Source organism: Crotalus tigris, unplaced genomic scaffold (assembly GCF_016545835.1).
Source record: "Crotalus tigris isolate CLP2741 ecotype Arizona unplaced genomic scaffold, ASM1654583v1 scf7180000017568.12009008, whole genome shotgun sequence".
Classification (NCBI taxonomy): Eukaryota; Metazoa; Chordata; class Lepidosauria; order Squamata; family Viperidae; genus Crotalus; species Crotalus tigris.
The window spans coordinates 503,485-511,844 of NW_024096478.1; positions in this window are offsets into that span (position 1 = coordinate 503,485).

Genomic DNA, 8,360 nt, shown 5'->3' on the forward strand with positions numbered 1-8,360 from the left:
ATATATACGTTAGACTTGCAGCCCTGTAGCCAGTTCCTTGATGAGAAGTGAATTCAGCACACCTTAATTTTAGATATGTAGAATTTTGCTGTAAATTATACGTCATTACTAAAAAATATGTAAGTAAAATATTTTTATAGCATGTCTGTTTTGTAATAAACAATGCAATCACGTTTTAAAAAGATGCCAACTGGTTTTCTAAGTGTAATTGTAAGCACCACAGAATTCAAAGCAACTTCTAAATGGATAGGGTAGAAATTTTACTATTCTCATTCTCCATATGATAATCTAAGCTGTCCATCTTCCCTGTGCATAGAATTGCTTGTAGAAAAAAATATACATGAGGCTTGCTAAATACCTGCTATTTAAATTTATTTTTTTCAAGCTTTAATAACATTTAATTATATCTGTTATTTGAATCTTTGGAGGGCAGGAACAATATGGCTAGAAAGAAAAGGTTTATTCTGACTGTGGACTAGCAATGAGATTTTGAGTGTGTGTATTTGGAGGATGGAGGGGAGAGAAAGTTAAAGTTGTTTTATAATTTTGACTTTTTAATTTAAAATAAGGATGGGAATTGTTTCTGTCAAGAGCCACGCCTTTTTAGTGATCATTGGATGGGACCCATATGCTGGTGGGAGGAGAGGGCAGGGCTGAAGCCAATAATGAAAGGAGATGGAAACCAAATGAACAAGGCCAACCTTTTCTCTCAGATCCCCCTCCTATATTTCTTCACTATTTCTTTGGTGAAATAGTTTCACCAAATCAGTTTAAGAAAAACTGATATTCTGACCAGGATCAAGGGCCATTGAGGACAGGTCTCACACAACTTTAGTAAAAGAGATTTCCTCTGAATTTACATTGAGAAAGAAAGAGTGAATAAGGTGAACTGCAAAGCCTGGTTCATAGTTTAGGCGTATCCTAATAATAAGAGCTATCTGGGTATTTCAACTTGTCATTCTAGCGCTTTTAGGCAATTTCTCTCGCCCCTGAATGACATCTGGGTGAATGATAGGGACAGATTTTTGGTGCCCATTGCCATGCCATTATTAACCAAATGCAGGGAGCTTGGCAAAAGATCTAGCCTTTGTTTCTGGATTTTGTTCCCAGTCCTGCCTTAGCTATAGTGGCTTATTCATTATGAGGGTCTCTGCTTAAATTCTAAAGTTCAGCAGCCCAGATATACTTTGGCACTTTAAAAATGTAAAATTAGTCATGCAAGAATTATAGATTATCTTGCTTTAGATCAGTGGTTCTCAACCTGTGGGTCAGGACCCCATTTGGGATCAAACGACCATTTCACGGGGGTCGCCAAACCACGCTGTCCGCCATTTTTTTCCCTTTTCCCCAGTTGTCCTACTCCCTCTTATTGGTGGCCACACCCACTTGGGGGTCACCACAACATGGGGAACTGTATTATGGGGTCACGGCATTAGAAAGGTTGAGAACCACTGCTTTAGATACTATGTTTATACTTTCTCTGGTAACCCCTGAAAAGATATCTAGTGATTTTTTTCTTGTGTGCTATTTCAGTTATGGTAAGAGAGTTTTTGAAGACAGATCCTGCTACAGATAAATGATATACTCAGTTCTATAGCTATTAGAAATAGCTGCATTACCCTGGATCTTGGGAAATTTACACATTAGTGTTGACTATAAAAAAAGCTGATGAAATTTGCATGGTGCATCAAATATTAAGAAAAGTATAGGGCCTAATTTAGAGCGAATTGGGAATGGGAAGTAGCAAGCACTGATGCAGATGCACAAAGAAATTTTTGTGGGTTAGCTTAATCATGTTTAAATAGACCTCCCGGAATTAACAGGAACATAGTATCAGCAGCTTATCTCTTAACTGTGTTTATTTGCACCTACCAATCAGCCACATGTTTACCTTGTATTGATGGTGCAAAGTTTAGAATTTCAGTGGGGTGACAATGGTGCAACTTGGGTTATCCTCTGCAGCAAACAACTTCCAGGAGAGGTAGAGGAAAAGGATGTTTTGTGTAACTAGACTGGTGTGGCTTTCTTGAGAAGTCTTATTTACATTTCCCTGGATCTAGTTAGCTTAAATGTTGCTTTTAGGAAACTGTAGAAAGATACCTGCATTGGTTTTGCTATACCAAACACCTAAACCAAATGCTGCTGTTGGGAAACAGCTACTCGGTAATCAAACCAGGTAATCAACTGGTGTCTAGAGGTTTAGAATTGATATGAAGATATTACATCTTCTAAAATAAGTATCTTCTTCTAAAATATCATCGAATTTTTTGCCAAGTAAAAATTAGAATTTGCTTACAACCCCCGATATGTTTTCTTCAAGAGTTTGAACTGGAAAGCATTGGTAGACTGCCAGGTTTTTTTTTCCTTTTGGCATCTTTTGATCAGAGGATTAATTCAGCCTGAGTTGCTGGAAGACTGGCTGCAATTCAATATGCATTTACCTGGGAGTAAGTCCTTTTGAACTCAAAATTACTGACTTCTGTGCAGATGTCTACAGAATTGAGAATGGATTACACATTACTATTGCTCTAGCCCTACCTCTGGTTCATTTTGTCTTGACCCAATAACTTTGACTAACACAGAAATATTGATTGACTGTAGATTAACTCCTATTGGGGACATAACTTCCTGCTCTGACGCTACTGAGCTGTCAACATATCTTTTTATGTTGCTTCTATTTGTGTTGAATAACCTTGAAATCATTAACTGTGATTCTTATCTGAGCACCAGGTAGCAGCTTGGATTACACTGTGGCTATTTTCTGCAATATCTGTCACCCTAGTTTTGCCAATAGATCTTTTCAAGGCAATTCACTTGCTTATCTATATCTGGCTACACTTACAATTTATTTTAATAAGTGAAGGTTAAATTTTTGTGTCTCAAGAATCCAAACTTCCTATATGGCTTGATCCAGTCTGAGTATTGTTGCTTATCCAATCTCATTGAACTAAGAGGCTGGCTACATTCTTTGGTGCAAAGAAAGCAGTATTTTATGACTGAGTAGCTGGTCCCATAATGATGGGTTGTTGGGAATGTTGTCATATTTGCTTTGGCCTTAGTTAGCCAGGAAAAAAGATTAATTTTTTTTAAAAACCAGCGACAGCTGGATAACGCATGCATCCCTGGATATCTCATCACTATGTTATTTTTGCATAGTTGTTTTTCAGGCTAGCTTCTGATTCTGCTGCTGAAGTCAGGAAGGGGAAGATCTGGAATAAGGAAAAGTCTCTTGAAGTAGTATAGGTATTTGGGGCATATATTTATACACAGTATTTTTTCTCTACAATAATCTATGGGTTGGACTGAGAGAAGGTGATTGACCCAAGGTGAACCAGTGAGCATATGACTGAGGGTGAATCAAAATCTGGGTCCCCACATTATACCATACTGGCTTACTGGTGTCTGGGTCTTGATATTCTTCCTCTGAATGTTTTTCTATTATTAGGAAAAAAACTAATTAAAATAAATTTTAGAAACCATATTCTTTAATCCTCTTCATAGGAGAGTTTGCATCTTGACCTAAAGCTTTCCTGATCTGAAAAGATTAAAAACAAAAACAAAAACATGAAATAGAAGGTATGTGGAACTGAGAAAGAAAGCTGCTAGCTAAGGACATTCTGGGCTGGCAATTCTGACTCCACTAAGTGCTTTTTAAGCTCAGAATGTTGTTGGAAATATCTGAACCATCTGCTAAGCCTCAACAGAGCTTAGATTTTAGTAAGCACATTATTTTTGAACTTGCTGTTCTTATTCAAGAATGTGACTTGGTTTAGCAAGCCATGAAATCTCCAGAGTCCACTGTGAAATGAGCCAGAAGTGCAGCAATTAGTCCTCTGAAAAATTATTTTTGGTTACTTTCGGTACATATCTCTGAACTATTTTTTAAAGCCACTAGAAAATCAGAAGCAGCATAGAATCTATAATTAAAGACCCAGTGGCTATAATGGGAATGGATTTTTGAACTCAAGGCAAACCCCTTCTGGCACTTCCTGTGCCTAATAACCATCAACAGAAAAATCACATCCAATTGGCTCCAGCTGTTAAGTCTACAACAAAATTATTGCTGGAGAAGAAGAAAAGAAAGTGAACTTTAGAAATATCTCTGAAAACCAACAATACCAAACTAAATCCAAGGGTGAATTTGCACAAATGATGAAATGGCACCATTCAATTGGGTCCATAATATTTTGTGAAAAGAAGAAAGAGAAAAACCAACTTGGGCAGCTTTTCTGTGGTAGGCTAGCAATGTGTATCTATTCTGCTCTGGTGCGAAATTAGTGCTTAAAATTTGGAATTTTGTTGGCTTTTACTAAGATGTTCCGTGCTGAAGAAGGAGAATGTTCAGCATTCTGCTTTTTCCTCTTGGCCTGCTACCTATCCTAATGACATGAATTTTCTTTGGAACTGCCTGGGAATAACATCTGAACTAGACCATAACCCCTGTGACCTCTTTCACTTCCTTTCTGTTGCCCCCTGCTTGCTCCCTTAACTATTCTAGATGCAGAGGAAATAGGAAATGGAGGATGCTTATCTCTTAGAAAAAGAGAAGTAACTACTCCAATGTTTTGGCCTTCTTGACTCAACAGAAATGCTGTCAGTGATGATGATGATGGAGACTCCCACTAGAAAATGGGGAGCAAGAGTTCCTTGTCCTTTCTTCTACTGGTATTGGCAGTAACTTTCGTTTGTTTGTGTGTACATATGGGTTGCATTAGTGTTTTTCTCAGTGCCTGGGCAACTGATGGTACTAATGAGAGGCTAAAAAACAATGGGCCAGAAAGTTCTACCACCGTATGTCTTAAAATATGTCTCTGGAGAGGGCCTCATCCGTAATTAAGTGATGTGGAATGGTCACAACAAAAATCAAGGTACGTGAGAGACTGAGGTTAGCTGATCAACCTCTCTCTTAGTCAACATTATTGACCAACACTTAATATGTTCCTACTACCTTACCACTTGTACCTGAAGTTGCTAAGCTGGTTAGCCACATCCCTGGTTGCTAGCATCCCTAAGTGGTTAATTTCATCCCTAAGCAATTTCACCATCATATTTGGAAGAGCAGGGAATGAGTGTTAGAGGGAACTCTGCTACAACTACTGTACAGTTGTGTTGCTTCTTGAGGAATGTCTTGAGCCTCTTACCCAGTATGGCACCGGTAAGGGGTGATGTCATTTGTTTTGCTCTCAGAATTCAGCAATTGTGGCTCTGCATATGTATAGTACTTTGCTCTTTCTTCCAGCAGGTATTCTGTGAAAACCCACATAAGAACCAAGCTAAAAAATCAGCACAAAGAGCTCCTTGGCCCAGCAATCCATTTCTACCAGTGTCTTGCTAGAAGTTTAGAAAAGAGCCTAAAAGCTTCCTCTTTCTACTTTGGCATAATTTCTGATGCTGGAAAGGATTAAATGTTTGAAGCAAGCACACCTAATGGCTTACTACACTTGAATGACATCCAAAATCTATAATACTGGAGAATCCAAATTCATTTTGTTTTTGTGTGTGTTTGTGAGTCTGGGCAAATGTGGATGGGAAGGTCTGGGCCCTGGTACTTGTTTTTTCCCCTGATATTGTAGCATCTGTCATTGCAGTGTTTTGAGTTTATGTTTTGTTGGGGTGTAGTAAAGCTTGTTCTCGGAGGTAAAATACTTTATGTAACATTCTTGTTTGGTGTGATTATTTATTAACCATCAAATCGCAACTGAAATGTCCTGGTGCAAACACAGCTGCAGTGACAGCAGTGTTGATCTGACCTCTAAACGGGGCTACAAGGAATATCGCTGCAAGACAAATGAAAATAACAGAGCACTGATTTTAATGAATAGGCTTAGGAAACCCAGAGTCACACATGTTGTCGTATATAGGCTTATATCTTATTTTCCATATTTGTAAAAATGCAATAGCATCTCCTGCAAAAGGGACTGATAATTAACAGAACTAGATATGAGGGGGGAATTTAATTCATTCCTGCCTTACTGTTCCACAGGAAAGTCCTCTTCTGCAGCTTTTACTTCACAAAGAAAAAAAGTGGTTTGTTGAAGATAACTTTAAATATGTGGTTCTGAAGCCCATTGTTTTACGTCCTGTGCTTTTGTAATTGTGCTAAGTACTCTTGGGATTATACTAAGACTGCTTAGCAGATTTGCAGTATGTTGTCACCTGACAGCACTTTGCAGAAAACATTGGATTTCTGGACACAACGGAAAATCATCTTGATAACTTTCTACAGTGAGCAGGGATATGCAGACTTTCTGCAGGATATAAGAACTCTTAGCCAGTTGAAATCAATCCCTGGTAAAAGCAGTCAAAAGTGCTGATATCTGACCACATTCCTTTGTCTGAAAGATGCCTGTGGAAAACCAGATGGTATTGTGTGATGAAATTGGAAACCTGCTTGTTTTCATTGCAGAAAATGCTTTTGAAGAGAGAGATGTACTTTTGTCTCAGCCTGGAGGCCAGTGGTATTCAGAGATAGCAGAAAATTTCTATCTAGGGAGCTTGTTTTCATTGTAAAAAAGAATAACAGTTGGAAGAGACTTTGGAGGTCTTGTAGTCCAGCCCCCTGCTCTAGCAGGAGGCCCTCTACCATTTCAGGCAAGTGGTTGTCCAATTACTTCTTAAAACCTCCAGAGATGGAGCATCCGCAGCTTCTGAAGGCAAGCCATTCCACTGATTGATTGTTCTGTCAGGAAATTTCTCCATATCTTTAGATTGGTTCTCTCCTTGAGTAGTTTCCATCCATTGCTTCTGCCTTCTGGTGCATCTTTGCCATGGTCAAGAGTTTGCAAGTACAACCCTTCCTGCTGTTAGCATCAACTTTGGGAGGAAATCTTAGGTTTAAAAAAACCCCGATAAACAAAAACAAAGCCTCACATTATAGTATATTAATGATAACAAAGTCGTGGGGAGATAAAGAAGAGGAAAGGGAAGGAAGGAGGGAGGGAGAGAGAAGGGCAGTAAGAAATGGAGAAATGAAAGTATTCTGAGAAACATAAATGAGAGCAAGCATGGTGAAGACCATATTCTCCTTGCCTCCCCTTCTCTATCAATCATGAATGCAGGTGGGACTTGTACGTGGACGAAATGAGGTGCACTTTGACAGTCTTCTGTCATGCTTCACAATTGATTTATAGGAGAGAAAGTGATGGGGGAGTCATTTTTACTGTTCATTTTCAGCTGCTCTCCTATTACTGGTTCCCATTGGAAGCCAGGTGGGTTGGCGTTTTGCTTTACCACTTGCGACAGAACACTAAGAATCATTATACCCAAGAACGGCAAAATAGGCAAGACCAATGAAGTACAGGCTGGCTACATGACACTCTTAGCTCTGTCCTTCAACCCAATACTGCCAGTTGATAGGTTTCCTGGTGCCTGCCTGCTGTATCATCAAATTTGTCCAAAATTGCAGGAATGGGAATTTCATTTGACACATGGGTGTAAAAAGCAAGACTTGTTACCCTTGATGGTGGCCCAAAAACTCGCTTGTTCATGGGCCTTTCCCACAGCATTCTCCAGCATGCTTTGAAAAGATGCCAGTCAACAAGCCCAACATCACCAATGGAAGGATGGGGGAAAAGTGATGGGGAAATCATAAGAAACACCAGTTGATGTGGCTACTTCATTCAGCCTAAAAGGAGGGCAGAATTCTTGAAATATTTAACCATGAAAATTTGATTCGGAAAAGGAAACACAGTGAAAGGAAAAATATGTAAGGAACCTTTCAAGAAGGTTATGGGTGTCCACAGGGCCGAGAAAAGCTCAAGATGGCAAGCACAACTGTGTGACTGAAGCTCTATCCCTTTTTAACACATCTCATGTCCATAAAAAAAGAGGTGGAGTTTTGTTTACAGAGTTCTGCCTGTGATCTTTGTTTTTATATATATGTAGGGGTGTCTTGCAAACACCCTTATGTGTGTGTCTTTGTGCATATAAATACATTAAGAGGTAGTATTGTTCAACAGATTGAACAACCATTTATCTGAAATGGTATAGGGTTTCCTGCCTGAGCAGCGGTTTGGACTAGAAGACCCCCATGGTTCCTTGCACTCTTCTCTTCTCTTCTCTTCTCTTCTCTTCTCTTCTCTTCTCTTCTCTTCTCTTCTCTTCTCTTCTCTTCTCTTCTCTAGATGGGAAGTAGGAATTGTAATAATTTTATAGGTTTGTGGGAAGGAACCCCTAATTAACACTTTGTGGTATGGGATACCGTAAATGCCGGCGTATAAGATGACTTCCGCGAGCGCTGAAATCGGCGCCAAAGACGGGGGTTGTCTTATACGCCGAGTCGTCTTATACGCCGGAAATACTGGTAGTTTCCGGCGTATAAGACGACGTTCTAGGAATGCGGTCCAGCTATAAAGACGGGT